This window comes from Dasypus novemcinctus, chromosome X, assembly GCF_030445035.2.
Source record: "Dasypus novemcinctus isolate mDasNov1 chromosome X, mDasNov1.1.hap2, whole genome shotgun sequence".
Lineage (NCBI taxonomy): Eukaryota > Metazoa > Chordata > Mammalia > Cingulata > Dasypodidae > Dasypus > Dasypus novemcinctus.
The window spans coordinates 162,258,104-162,273,900 of NC_080704.1; the positions used below are offsets into that span (position 1 = coordinate 162,258,104).

The window sequence follows — 15,797 nt, forward strand, 5'->3', positions numbered from 1 at the left end:
TCATCAAGTTGTTTCCATTAAAAAAGTTCTGATGTTTAAAACTAATAATTTAAAACTGCCACCTCAAAGAAACAAATGTTCCACAAAGCATTCATTTCCTTCTGAAGGTTTTATGATGTATTGTTGTCATTAGCCAGTCTTTTACTATTAAACTTAAACAGCCAATTGAGACAAACAGTTCTGAGATCATTCTTGTTCCTCCACCCCTGATTAAGACTGTGATGGCAGGTGTTATGGAAAATATTCATTCAGGCTTCTGAGCTTTCTGGGCAGATTTAGTGACCTGGCCAACTCCAGCTGCCTTCTTGTCCACTCACCACCTTGATGACAATTATAGCAACTGTCTGTCTCACATCACAAACAGCAAAATAACCCAGGGAGGAGAGTCATAGAAGCTCTCAACATACATGGGCTTGCCAGGAACCATATCAATGATTTCAAGAATTGGGGCCATCTTCCAGCTTCTTATAAGAATGGTAATCAATCTTCTCCATCTGCACAGCAAACTTGTAAGCAATGTGAGCTGGATGGCAATCCATCACAGGTGTATAGCCAACACTGAATTGACAAGAATGGTTTAGGGTAATCACCTGAGCAGTGGAGACAGCTACTTCCATTCCTGGGTCACTTTTGCTATCACCAGCCACATTGCCATGATGAACATCTTATACAGACATGCTCTTTTTTTTTTATTAGAGCAACTGTGAGTTTACGGACCAATCATGCATTAAATCAGGATTCCCATATCCCACACTATTGTTTTTCAAGTATTTATTTATTTATTTTCTTTTAAATGTTACATTCAAAAAGTATGAGGTCCCATTATACCCCCCACCCCACCCCTCCCACATCAACAACCTCTTTCATCATCGTGGCACATCCACGGCACCTGGTGAGTACATTCTGGAGCACCGCTGCATCACATGGACAGTGGTCCACATTGTAGTCCACACTCTTCCCCAGTCCACCTGGTAGGCCACAGCAGGACACACAACGTCCAGCATCCGTCCTTGCAGCACCACCAAGGACAACTCAAAATCCTGAAAATGCCCCCACATCATATCTCTTCTTTCGTCTCCCTACTTGTCAGCAGCCACCGTGGCCACCCTCTCCACATCACTATCATAATTTCTTCCCTTACTAATCACAATAGTTCCCCTGCAGAACACCAGTAAGTTCACTCTAATCCATAGTCTATTCCTCCATCCTGTGGACCCTGGGATGGTTATTTCCAGGTCCTCTACATCAAGAGGGGGCTTAGATTCCACATGGAGGATGGATGCAATTTGCCTGCTTGCAGCTGTAGGCACTCTTGGCTCCCTGGTGTGGTGGTTGACCCACTTCACCTCCCTGTCAGCTGGCCAGGGTAAGTCCAACAAACCAGAGAGTAGGAGCTGCAAGTCTGCTGAGGCCCAGGGCCTGGCTGTCACATGGACAGTCCAGAGATTCAGGTCTCCTGAGTACACACAAACCCAAATGCCAACCACAGGTGCGGTAAAAGTAACAGAAAAGGCATGTGTAGAAAGGTCATATCTGAGTCCACTTCCATCACACTCAGGAACACAAACTCCAAAGTAGGGCCAACTGACATGGCACTGAACTCCAGAGCCATCTGCCTTGACCATAGAACCTTTGGGTCACTGCAGCCCTCAGGAGAACCAGCACCTGGGTTTCCATCTACCTTGGCTGTCTCTAGTACCCTGCTGAGGCGTGCATAAGCATCACCCCTCTGATGACCTCCCAACTCTTTTTTGGACACTCATAGCCATATAAACTCACTTGTCCTTTTCCATTTTCCTCTTTTATCCAAAGTCAAAAAGCAGTTTTTAACACCTGATATTACATATAGGCTGAGATATTCTGCCGATCTGAGTTGACCCCTTTATTCAAGGTCTTTTTCTAGTTACATCAACAGCTGGTGCTTGGTAGTAATCCCTCAGCACCAGGGAGGCTCATCCCTGGGAGTCATGTCCCACACTGGGGGGAAGGCATTTCATCTACATGCTGAGTTTGGCTTAGAGAGCGGCCACATTTGAGCAACATGGAGGCTTTCAGGAGGTAACTCTTAGGCACCCCGCAGCTCTAGGCCTAGTTCATATTTCAGGCACACAGGCTCATACTCAGAGCCATCAGTATCAAGGGCTGATGGACCATCCATCTTTGTTGGTCTTTGCCATTGGACTTGGGGGATTGTTGCTCTTCTATGGGGAATGTGATAAAACTCCCCTGGCCAGGAACTCAGCACTCTCTCAGCTGTCATTTCCAGCTGAAACCACTATGAAAATATCCAAACTTTTCTATGCACACTGTATACATGTCCTGGAGAACTCCCTCCAACCATGTGTCCCACACCAATAACACCCCACAAGAGTGCTCCTCCCACACCATAGGTGAACCTATCTGTGGTCCAAAACTTCTTCAAAAAGGAAGCCCAATATATTGGCAGGTTCCATTAAGAGTAAAATGGAATATAGTGATGGTTTTAAAGGTTAGGTATTGAATACATAGTAATATAGAAAAATTAAATAAAGGAAAAATAAATTGGGGTATCAAAAAATGAAAGAATGAAATAGCTTTGTTTTTGACATTTTACATTTCATCACTGCTATAGGTGTTGCCCTGTATGTACAGTGGCAAAGCAATTTCTTCCATTTCTTCCTCAGTGTCTACATCCTTTCTTTTTTTTTTCCTAATTAATAAGTTTGTCTTCACATAAGTTTTAGATCACAGTAATTTACATATACAATATATGATACTCCCACATATCCAACATCAAACCTGTTGTTGCTTCCCCAGCAATGATCTTTTTACATGTTCATATAATATTTGCTGCAACTGATGTACAGATATTGAAACAATAGCTTTCAAACATGGTTCCATTTGGGTTTACATTATGGTTTATATTTTAGACTACACAATTTTCTAAATTTTTAGTTATCCTGTGTTTTACTTATGGTTTATATTTTAGCCTATAGAATTTTATACATTTTTGGTGTAATTTAACATGTTCTATATCCATCATTGCATGATCTTGTGGAACACTTCCATTGCCACACAGTTACCGTGATTCCATGTATTCAACACCTCTTTCCCCCTCCACACAGGGCCCACCATAACAATCAATCTTCATTGCTTGAAGGACCATATTCAGAGATACTTGCAACAGTGCTGAGACCTTGACATACTCGACTGCCCTAACACATTGGGAGCCACCAATTCTCTCAAGAGACACAATTCCCTCTGTTTGAGAACATCAGTCCTCCCCAGGATGTGGGTATACCTTCACTCTCATTGTATGGGTCTCCACCCAATGATATAACCCACTATGACAAAATGAGTACTCACACACTCCCTAGAAGCTTGCACTGTGTCAGATGTCCCCCCTTAAGCATCTTAAACAGGTAACCTTCCATATCATATTTTCTTAAGAGTTTTCTCTACATTATAATTGCAACCACATACCTGACAATCTCCTAAGTTCAAAAGTTCCCCCACCCTCCCCTCAATTTCTTGGGCCATCTGACCCATCCTCCCATCCTTAGCCACCATCAAGCCCACAAAGCATCACCCAAAGGTATTCCTATGCCCCATTTTATCCCTTCCCTGTACAAATACTTACCTCCCGCTTATCATAGATTTCACCCATGTAGGTGTAAGCTCGCAACCTTCCTCTACCCCCAATTTTCTTTAAGTTTATCATCCGGTCTCTAGCTCTCTGAGACACCTTGGTTTACTTATTTCATATCAGTGAGGTCATGTAGTATTTGTCCTTCAATGCCTGAGTTGATTCACTCAACATAAGGTTCTCAAAATTCATCCATGTTATCACATGTGTTTGTACTGTATTTGTTCTGATAGCTGAGTGGTATTCCATTGTATGTATATACCACATTTTATTTATCCATTCATCTGTTGATGGGCATTTGGGTTGATTCCAACTTTTGGCAATAGTGAATAGTGCTGATATGAACATTGGTGTGCATATATGAGTTTGTGTCCTGTGTTCAGTTCTGCTGGGTATATACCCAGTAGTGGAATTGCTGGGTCGTATGGCAAATTTATAGCTAGCTTTTTGAGAAACCAACAAACTGTCCTCCAGAATGGCTGGATCCTTCTGCATTCCCACCAGCAGTGAATGAGTGTTTCCATTCCTCCTCATCCTCTCCAACAATTGTAGACTTCTGATTTTTTGATAGCTGCCAGTCTTATGGGAGTAAGATGGTATCTCATTGTTGTTTTGATTTGCATTTCCCTAATAGCTAGTGATTTTGAGCATTTTCTTACGTGGTGTTTAGCCATTTGTATATCTTCTTTGGAGAAGTGTCTGTTCATATCTTTTCCCCCTTTTTTAAAATGGGCTGTTTCTCTTTTTATTTTCGAGATATAGGAGATCTTTATATATGCAAGATATAAGTCTCCTATCAGATATATGGTTACCAAATATTTTCTCCCATTGTGTAGGCTTTCTTTTCACTTTCTTGACAAACTCCTTTGAGGTGCAGAAGGCTTTAATTTTGAGGAAGTCCCATTTATCTATTTGTTCTTTTGCTGCTTGTGCTTTTGGTAGAAGTTCATGAAGCCGTTTCCTAAAACAAGGTCCTGTAGATGCTTCCCTACATTGCTTTCCAAGGTCTTTATGATCTTGGCTCTTATTTTTAGATCTTTGATCCATCATGAGTTGATTTTTGTATAAGGTGTGAGTTTGTAATACTCTTTCGTTCTTTTACATTTGGATATCCAGTTCTCCAGGCACCATTTGTTGAAGAGGCCATTCTCTCCCAGTCGAGTGGGTTTGGTGGCCTTGTCGAATATCACATGACTGTATATATGAGGATCTATATCAGAACTTTCAGTTCAGTTCCATTGGTCAGTGTGTCTATCCTTGTGCCAATACCATGTGTTTTCACTACTGCAGTTTTGTAGTATGTTTTGAAGTCAGGCAGTGCGATTCCTCCAATTTCATTTTTCTTTTTCAATATGTCCTTCCCTATTTGGGGCCTCTTTCCTTTACAAATAAATTTCATAGTTAGTTTCTCTAGTTCATTAAAGAATGCTGTGTTGATTTTTATTGGGATTGCATTGAATCTGTAGATCAGTTTTGTAGGATAGACATCTTAATAATATGTAGTCTTCCTATCCATGAACAGGGAATGATCTTCCATTTTTTTAGGTCTTCTTTGATTTCCTTGAACATTGTTGTGTAGTTTTCTGTGTATAAGTCTTTCTCATCTTTAATTAAATTTATTCCTAGGTATTTAATTTTTAAATTTACTATTGTGAATGATATTTGATTCCTGATTTCCTCATCAGATTGCTCATTATTGGTGTACAGAAATGCTACTAATTTTTGTGCATTGATCTTGTAACCTGCTAATTTACTGAACTCATTTATAAGTTCTAGAAACTTTGTGGTAGACTTCTCAGGGTTTTCTATGTATAGGATCATATATCTGCAAATAGCGAAATTTTGACTTCTTCCTTTCCAATTTAGATGCCTTTTATATCTGGTTCTTGCCTCAGTGCTTGAGCAAGTACTTCTAAGACTATGTTAAATGGGAGGGGTGATAGTGGGCATCCTTGTCTTGTTCCTGATCTTAGAGGGAAAGATTTTATGATTTCACCATTGAAAATGATGTTAGATGTGGGTTTTTCATATATACTCTTTGTTGTGCTCAGAAAGTTTCCTTCTATTCAAATCTTTTGCAGTGTTTTTATGAAGAAAGTGCGCTGTATTTTGTCAAATGCTTTTTCTGCAACTATAGATATGATCACATGATTTTTTCCCTTCAATCTGTTTATATGGTGTATTACATTTATTTATTTTCTTATGTTGAAATATCATTGCATACCAGGAATGAATCCCACTTGGTCATGGTGTATAATTAATTTAATGTGTTGTTGAATATGGTTAGCAAGTATTTTGTGGAGGATTTTGCGCCTAGGTTCATTAGAGAAATTGGTCTGTAGTTTTTCTTTCTTGTGGTGTCTTTGTTTGGCTTTGGTACTAGGGTAATGTTGGTATCATAGAATGAATTAGGTAATGTTCCTTCTGTTTCGATATTTTGGAAGAGTTTCAGCAAGATTGCTGTTAGTTCTTTCCGGAATGTTTTGTAGAATTCACCTGTGAAGCCATCTGGCCCTGGGCTCTTCTTAGTTGGGAGGTTTTAATGACTGATTCTATCTCATTACTTGTGATTGGCTTGTTGAGATCATCAAATTCTTCTTTCATCAACGTAGGCTGCTTATGTGCTTCTAGGAATTTGTTCATTTCCTCTAAATTGTCATTTTTTGGGAACATAGTTTTTCAAAATATCCTCTTTTGATAGAATTTATTTCTGTGGGGTTGTGGTGATATCTCCTTTCTCATTTCTTATTTTGTGTATTTGCATCTTCTCTCTTTTTTCTTTGTTAGTCTAGCTAAGGGTTTATCAATTTTGTTGATCTTCTCAATAAGCCAGCTCTTGGTTTTGTTTATTTTTTCAAGTGTTTTCTTATTTTCTATTTCATTTAGTTCTGCTCTGATCTTTGTTATTTCTTTATTTCTTCTTCCTTTTGGGTTAGTTTTTTTTTTTTTTAGTAATTCCTCAAAGTGTGCAGTTAGTGCTTCAATTTTAGCTCTTTCTTCTTTTTTGATGTATGAATTTATGGCTATAAATTTCCCTCTCAGTACTGCTTTTGCTGTGTCCTGTAAGTTTTGATACGTTGTGTTATCATTTTTATTAATTTCAAGGTAGTTTTTAATTTCTTTTGCGATTTCCTTCTTGACCCACTGTTTTCCAAGAGTGTGTTGTTTAACTTCCAAGTCTTGGTGCCAAATCTGGGTCTCTGGCCCTTGTAGATTTCCAGCTTCATTCCACTGTGGTCAGAGAAGTTATTTTGTATGATTTCTATCTTTCTGAATTCATTGAGACCTTTTCTGTGGCCTAGCATGTGGTCTGTCTTGGAGAATGATCCATGTGCAATCGAGAGGAATATATGTCCTGCTGTATTTGGGTGTAATGTTTTGTGTATGTCTATTTGGTCCAGCTCCTCTAATATATTGTTCAAAGTCTTTGTTTCTTTATTGATTCTCTTTTGAAATTTTCTTTCTAAAGTTGATAGTGGTGTATTGAAGTCCCCCACTATAACTGTAGAGGCATCTATTCCTTCACTTAGTTTTTCCAGTGTTTGCCTCATGTATTTGGAGGCACCTTTGTTGGGAGCATGAATGTTTATGCTTGTTTTTACTTCTTTAAAGATTGTCCTTTTCACTAATATGTAGTGTCCATCTTTGTCTCTCACAATTGTTTTGCATTTAAAGTATATTTTGGGAAGCGGACTTGGCCAAATGGTTAGGGTGTCTGTCTACCACATGGGAGGTCCACAGTTCGAACCCTGGGCCTCCTTGATCTGTGTGGAGCTGGCCCTTGCACAGTGCTGATGCAGGCAAGGAGAGCCTTGTCATGCAGAGGTGTCCCCGCATAGGGAGCCCCAAGTGCAAGGAGTGCACCCCGTAAAGAGAGCTGCCCAGCACAAAAGAAAGTTCAGCATGCTCAGGAATGGCGCTGCACTCATGGAGAGCTGCCACAACAAGATGATGCAACAAAAAGAAACAGAGATTCCCATGCCACTGACAACAACAGAAGTGGACAAAGAAGAACACAGAGCAAATAGACACAGAGAACAGACAACTGGGGTGGGGGATGGGTTAGGGGTGCAACGAAGGGGAGAGAAATAAAAATAAAATAATAAAAAAATCTTTAAAAAAAAAAGTCTATTTTGTCTGATATTAATATAGCTACTCCTTCCCTGTTTTGGTTATTGTGTGCTTGTAAGATTGTTTCCAGCCATTCACTTTCAACCTTCTTGAATTCCTGGTTCTAAGATGTGTTCCTTGTAGACAGCATATAGATGGGTCATATTTCCTTATCGAATCTTCCAGTCTGAGTCTCTTGACAGGTGAGTTTAATCCATTGACATTCAGTGTTATTACTTTCAAGGAATTACTTCTATTAGCTATATTTTCTTTGTATTTGTGTTTGTTATATTTTGTTTGATTTCCTTTTTCTGTTTTTGTCTTTTTAGTTGCTCTTACACTCTCCTCCAACTGTGTCTCTGTTTTTTTTTTTTTTTCCTTTCTTCCTGCAGAACTCCCCTTAGTATTTCTTGAAGGGCAGGATTCTTGTTGGCATACTCTCTTAATTTCTGTTTATATATGAATATTTTCAACTCTCCATCATTTTTGAATGCTAACTTTGCTGGATAAAGTATTCTTGGTTGGAAATTTTTTCTTTTAGTACCTTGACTATGTCATAGCACTGCCTTCTTGCCTCCATGGTTTCAGATGAAAAATCAACACTTAATCTTATGGAGCCTCCTTTGTATGTAATTGTTTTCTTTTCTCTTGTTGCTTTTAGCATTTTCTCTTTGTCTTGAGCATTGGATAATTTGACAACTATATGTCTTGTGGTAGGCCTGTTGTGATTTATGTTGTTTGGGGTGCATTGTGCTTCCTGGACATGTACATGCATCTCCCTCAATAGGTTTGGGAAGTTTTCAGCCATTATTTCCTCCAACACCCCTTCTGTCCCCTTTCCCTTCTCTTCTCCTTCTGGGATGCATATAATGTGTATGTTTGCTTGTTTTGCATTGTCATTCAGGTCCGTAAATCTCTGCTGGATTTTTTCTATCTTTTTATCGATCAATTCTACTATCTGTTTGATTTCAGATGTAGTGTCTTCCACATCACTAATTCTTCTGCCTCTTTGAGTCTGCTGTTATTTGCTGAGAGTATATTTTTGTGTTCTTGAATTGTACTCTTTATAGCCATCATATCCATTATCTTTTTGCATATGATTGCGATTTCCTTTATATTCTCTCCAAGTGTTTTCTTCATATTCTTAATCTCTTCCTGCACTTCATCAAATTGTTCCCTAATACATGTTTTGAGAGCTTTAATTACTTGTTTGATGTTCTGCTCCTCTTCCTGGTTTTTTTTTTTTTTTTTAAAGATTTATTTATTTATTTAATTCCCCCCCTCCCCTGGTTGTCTGTTCTTGGTGTCTATTTGCTGCGTCTTGTTTCTTTGTCCGCTTCTGTTGTCGTCAGCGGCACGGGAAGTGTGGGCGGCGCCATTCCTGGGCAGGCTGCTCTTTCTTTTCAAGCTGGGCGGCTTTCCTCAAGGGCGCACTCCTTGCGCGTGAGGCTCCCCCACGCGGGGGACACCCTTGCGTGGCACAGCACTCCTTGCGCGCATCAGCACTGCGCATGGCCAGCTCCACACGGGTCAAGGAGGCCCGGGGTTTGAACCACGGACCTCCCATATGGTAGACGGACGCCCTAACCACTGGGCCAAAGTCCATTTCCCTCTTCCTGGTTTTTAATTTGTTCATTGGATTGGGGCATGTTTTCCTTATTTTTGGTTTGGTTTGTAGTTTTCTGTTGCTGTCTGGTTATCATTTTATCTTGATGGGTTTAATCACTTGCTTAGCTTCATTGTGTAGGTTGGGGTTTAATTAGTTGTTGTTTTTGCATGTGTAGTAAGTCTTTTCTTTGTGACTTTGTTCTTCTTATTCTATTTCCTTGTTCTTGGCTAAGTTCACTTGAAGAGAAATATTAGAGCCAGAGAAAGCAAAATGAGGAAGGAAAGAAAATGAATAATAGTAGTTTTGATAGTAAATATTAACATAGGAACCATGTGAGATCTAGGAGAATGGATATTAGGCTCATGTAAGGTATGTAGAGTTATAACACTAAGAAAAGTATAGTATATACAATGAGACAGTAAACTGAATATGGGGAGGAATATAGTATCAATTAAAAGGCCAGAGTGTTCAGGAGAGATGCAAAGAGAAAAGAAAGGACAGTAATATAAAGAGTGAACATAAGACAGAAAACAGAACAAAGGAATTAGAAATAAAAAGTAAGAAAAATAGGGGGGCAAACAAAGAGGCATAATGTAAGAGAAACAATAAATGATGGAGGATAGAAAGATGTAGAGGAGAGGGGTAGTGTTTTGGCCAAAATCAGGACACACAGAAAAGAGGAAATGGAGGTTGAGGAAATACAGCAAATGTGAAGCGCTCCCTGCAGCACCTAGTATAAAAAGAATAAAAAAGAAGAGAAAAAAAGAAAGAAAAGAAAGGGACAAAAGGGAGGGGGGAAGCAAACAGGAAAAAGAAAAAAGAAAGAAAGAAGGGCCTTGGGCGGATAAAGAGGAAGGAAAAACAAGAAGATAAACCAACAAAATACTAGACAAAGTTTCAAGAAAGGAATCCTGTTTGTAGTTAAATAAAATGCTTAGGGATCTAACATTCCCCCTTTCTCCCTTCCTCATGTCCCTCTCTCCCAGGCAGCAGGAAAGCTGCCTGAGAGGTATAGTAGGAGATTCAAGTGGGTCCTTGTTGAGCCAGCTCTGCACAGAAAACAATGACTCTTAATTTCCAGAGAGAGAGAGCACCCACACCTCACTGGGAACCCCAAGTATGCTATTGGAAGCTTGGAAAGCACCTCCTATAGTCCCTCTCCTTTAGGTGTGCTACGAGAGGGCTAAGTGATTTTCTGACTCCACCTTTTCCCAGACCAAATTTCCTATCCCAGGGTATTTAGGTGAATTGGGCTTTCTTAGCAGATTCACCACTCCTCTCTTCCCAGGCTGTCCCCAAGCCAGCCGGTATGGTTCTCCAAGTGCAAAAAAAAAGGGGTTGTGAGACCAGAAAATTGAACCAGTACTCGCCCAGCCCTGCTGCTGCACCTCCCACCAAATCCCTCCCACTCACAGAGTCAGTCCAAAACTGGAGGGCTAGGGCAATCCTGGACCTCTGGGAGCGCTGGACTTGAGAAAGGGAAGTCCGGGACATTGCAGACTCAGTGTATGTACGTCTGTGGAAGGCGGGGTATGGGGGCTTAGGGGACATGGACCTGGGGACCACGCATCTGGGGATCACGGGGCCCAGGAACTCTGCCTTACCACCGACAGTTCTCAGGGAATACTGCCGCAGCCAGTCCTAGGGGGAAAGGTCCCACCTTCCCACAGCTTCCGACCTCCATTCTTGCAACCCACAGTTCTACCTTTACCAAGCACTACCTCTGTCACTGTCTCTCTAAATCGATGTCCACACACCTCCTGCTTTGCAAGCCCCCAAAACAGCCCACTCCATCAAGACTCCCACCCCATTCGGCCGCCTCTTTGCAGGAGAGACTGTGAGGTGCACTCACTCAGATGCCATTTTGCCCCACCTCTCTGTATTTTTAAATACATAGATTACAAAAATGTTACACACACACAAAAATAAGAGATTCCAATATGCCCCACTCTCCACACCTCCCACTTTTCCCCACATTACCAACTTCTTTCATTAGTGTGGTACATTCATTACGATTGATGAGCATATTTTGGAGCTTTCCCACTAAGCGTAGATTATAGCTTACGTTGTGGTTTACACTCTCTCCCACTCCATCCTGTAGGTTACAGCAGGATATATAATGGCCTGTATCTGTCATTAAAATATCATTTTAATGCCCCCATATTACACCTCTTTTTCCTTCTCCCTGCCCTCAGAACCTCTAATGGCCACTGTCTCCACATCAAAGATACAATATTTTTCATTGCTATCATCACAATAAGTCTATAGTAGAATACCAGTAAGTCCACTCTTGTACATATTTTATTCTCCAATCCTGAGGATTCTGGGATGGTGGTACACTCTCTACCTCTAATTGAGAGGGGACCTTGATCCCATGTGGCTGATGGATGGGACTCTCTTGCTTGCATTTGTAGACTCTCTTGTTTCCTTGGTGTGGTGGTTGTCCATCCTCACCTCCTTGTTAGTTTCCTGGGTGAGTCTAATGAACTGGAGAGTAGATGTTCCAACTCTGCTGAGGTGCAGAACCCAGCTGGCACAGAAATTCAAGTCTCTTGGACATACACCTAATCAACTCCAGCACCACTATAGGTTCAAATAAAAGTGACAGAAAAGACATGTGTAGAGAAGTCACAACTGAGTCCAACTCAGTCACACTTGGGAGCACAGACTCCAAAGTAGGGCCACAGGCAAGGCATCAGACTCCTGACTTATCTTTCCTGACTATAGTGTCTGGATGTCTCCAGAGCCCTCAGGAGCCCCTCTATTTGGGATAGTATCTACTTTGGCAGTCTATGAGATCCTGCTGAGATGTGCATAAGCGTTAATGCAACTGGAAAAAGACCTTGAATAAAAGGGTGAAAAGGTAAAGACAAATGACTTTATAGAGCCAACAAACTTCAAAGTGAGTTGGGAGGTCATCCCAGAGATAATGCTTATGGTGCTTGGTAGTAATCCCTCCATGCCAGGGAGGTTCATCCTCGGAAGTCATGTCCCAAGCTGGGGGGAAGGTAATACATTTATGTGCTGAGTTTGGCTTAGAGAGTGGCAACATTTGAGCAATATGGAAGCTCTCAGGTGGTACCACTGTAATAGTAACACCTTGCACTGTTGTGGTACATTTTTTACAACTGATGAAAGCACATTTTTATAATTGTACTATTAAGTATATGTTTGTGTTGTGCAGTTCCATTGATTTAAATTTTTAAAAAATTTAGTGTCATGTATACAACCTAACATTTCCCTGTTTCACCACATTTAGCTATATCATTCAGTGCTGTTAATTATGTTCACAGTCTTGGGCTACCATCAATACCATACATTACCAAAACTTTTCCATCTTCCCAAATAGAAACTCTGTACATTTTAAGCTTTAACTGCCTATTCCCTACCTGGACCCCTAGTAACCTATATTCTTGATTCTGAGTCTATGAATTTGCTTAATGTAATTATTTCATATCAGTGAGATCATACAATAAATATTTGTGCTTTTGTGTCTGGCTTATTTTCACTCAACATGATGTCTTCAAGCTTCATCTATGTTGTCGCATGTATCAGGACTTCATTCCTTTTTACAGCTGAATAATATTCCAGTGTGTGTGTGTGTGTATATATATATACACACACACACCACATTTTGTTTAGCAGTTTGTCAGTTGATGGACACTTGGGTTGATTTCATCTTTTGGCAATTGTGAATAATGCCACTATGAACATCAGCATGCATATATCTCTTTGGGTCCCTGCTTTTCACTCTTTTGAGTATATACCTAGTAGTGGGATTGCTGGACCATAGGGTAATTCTATACATAACTTTCTGAAAAACCACCGACACTGAACTGTTTTCCACAGTGGCCGTACCATTTTACATTCCCACCAACAATGAACGAGTGTTCTTATTTTACTGCATCCTCTCCAACACTTGTAATTTTTTTTTTTAATGGTAGCCATTCTAGTGAGTACAGACATGTTCTTGACATTGAAGCCCTCATTGTCCCCAGGATCTCCTTCACTCAAAGCTTCATGGTGCATTTCAACAGACTTTAGTTCAGTTGTCACAGTGACTGGAGCGAAGGTGACCACCATGCCTGGCTTGAGAACAACAGTGTCCACTCAGTCCACAGGGACAGTACCAAGGGGCGGACACAAGGCCTTGACAGCTGGATGAGCATGTGGCAGGATGCGATTCAGATCTTCATGGAATGTGAGTCCACTGGCATTGCCATCAGTATAGGTGACATTCCATCCTTTGAACTCAGGCCTGTTAGCATTTTCTCCAGCATGTTTTCACACTTCCAACCAGAAATTGACACAGACGCTAATTTGTCAGGGTTATAGCCAATTTTCATAATGTAGGTGCTGACTCCCCTTATAATTTCCTCATCTTTGTTCTGGCTGTAGGGTGGCTCAGTGGAATCCATTTTGTTAACCCCAACAATTAGTTGTGTCACACCCAGTGTGTGAACCATTAGGGCATGCTCATGGGTCTGCCCATTCTTGGAGATACCAGGTTCAAATTCCCCAATGCCAGCAGCCACAGTCAGGGCAGCACAGCCTGAGATGTGCCTGTGATCACGTTTTTGATAAAGTCTCTGTGCTCTGGGGCATCAGTGATGGTCTCATAATACGTGCTCGTCTCAAATTTCCCCAGGGAGCTATCAGTGTTGATACCATGCTTAGGTTCAGCTTTCAGGTTATCCAAGACCCAGGCATACTTGAAGGAGCCCTTTCCCATCTCAGTAGCCTCCTCTCATTTTCTGATAGTTCTTTTGTCAGTCTCACCACATTTGTAAATCAGGTTGCCCAAATCTGTGTGGCCAGTTATAACAATGTTGACATGAATCTTTTCCCATTTTGGCTTTAGATTTAATGATGGTTTTCATGACACCTGTGTTCTGGCAGCAAACTTGGTGTGAAAAACCCAAAAACAAAGCTTTTGAGGAGTAAATTAGGTACTGCCATGTGGCAGATGAGGTCATCAATTTGCATGTTTCTCCTTAAGCTAGATAAAATCTTAAGAAGAAAAAGTGCCTTGCTGAGCATGGATTTCAGAAATCAACTTTTACAGAGTGGGAAGTCATTTCAGTTGTCTAACATATGGCACATGCTGGTCAGCGATCTGTTACCTTTGCATGCCCACCAAAATCCGCGACTTTTTGATTGTGTCGCGTTCTGTTATCATTACCTTGGAAGGCTGCTCTTCTAACAGTGGATTTGATTGCAGAGACCTTTAACGAGCTTTTTTGTCTGCAGTGAAGCACATGCACACAGTGACCCTGACAAGGGTTCTAGATTTGGAACAAAGGGACCACTGCAGATGCTGGAATGAAATCCAGGGCCTGAAGGCTCCGTGGCCATGACTGGTGACAAACTAGGGGGCACCTCTTTTTTTCCTTCTCTCAATATATGCATATGCATTGGGATATAGTCTGTCTCTCTCTCATAATTGCGTGTTGCCACGTTTCTTTGCCTTGAGTTCCCGTGGCTCCTCCTTCGGGCAGCTTGTTTGAATTCAGGGAGGGCTTGGTCTAATCTTTTCCGAGCCAGCCAGCACTTGACACAGGCGGAATTCGCCATTAAGTTCCCAAAGCTATTGAAATCTTTCTCCAGCACTCACCCTTAGAGTTTTTATTTCCCTCCATTTTTTTTTTTAAAGAACAGCTATAGGTTTACAGAAAAATCATGCAGAAAGCACAGAGTTCCCATCTGCCCTCCTCACACACACTTTTCCCTGTTATTAATATTTTCCATCAGTGTGGTACCTTTGTTACAATTGATGGAACAGTATTATGATAATTACACTACTAACAATAGTTCATAGTTTCCATTAGGGTTCACTCTTTGTGCTGTACGGTTCTGTAGGTTTTCTTCTTTAAAAAAAATAACACACAATCTAAAATTTCTCATTTTAAGCTCTTTCAGTTACATAATTCAGTGACGTTAATTACCTTCACAGTGTTGTGCCACCCTCCCTTTGAGGTTGTTAATGCTAAGACAAGACAATCGCATGTGCCATCTCTTAATATGGAATACAGAGCCGGTCAGCAAACTCAACACACCTTTTTCATTTCAAGTAGTAAATCTCAAATCAGAGATATCTGTAACTGGTGGTCTGGTCCCTTCTGGGACCCTGTTGACCTATGGACAGGGGAAAAGTCCCTTTCGGGAGCTTGGGAGCCCTCTGCACATAAATGTAGGACATAGTAACCTGGCAGTTCCTAGAGTCCCTTCCAAATCAGCATACTTGTTTTATTTTCTAGCTTGGCACAAAAGGAAAAACAAATTCAAGCCAGCCAAACCCCAGGCAAACGTAACCCTCATCACATGCAGGTGAGTTGGATTTGTTTTCACTGCACGTTGTTGAGAAGTGTCTTCCCTGCGAGGACTACCACAAGGCTCTGTGGGCCTGTGTCCCTGGCTGGGCAGGCCAGGGAGCCCCAGAAAGGATGACAGGGT

The 15,797-nt window shown here is 41.0% G+C and overlaps 1 pseudogene; it reads right to left on the reverse strand.

The window, feature by feature from the left end:
• Positions 1 to 244: 244 nt before the first annotated feature.
• LOC131277139 (elongation factor 1-alpha 1 pseudogene) lies at positions 245 to 14,918 on the reverse strand (annotated as a pseudogene).
• Between the last annotated feature and the right edge of the window lie 879 nt (positions 14,919 to 15,797).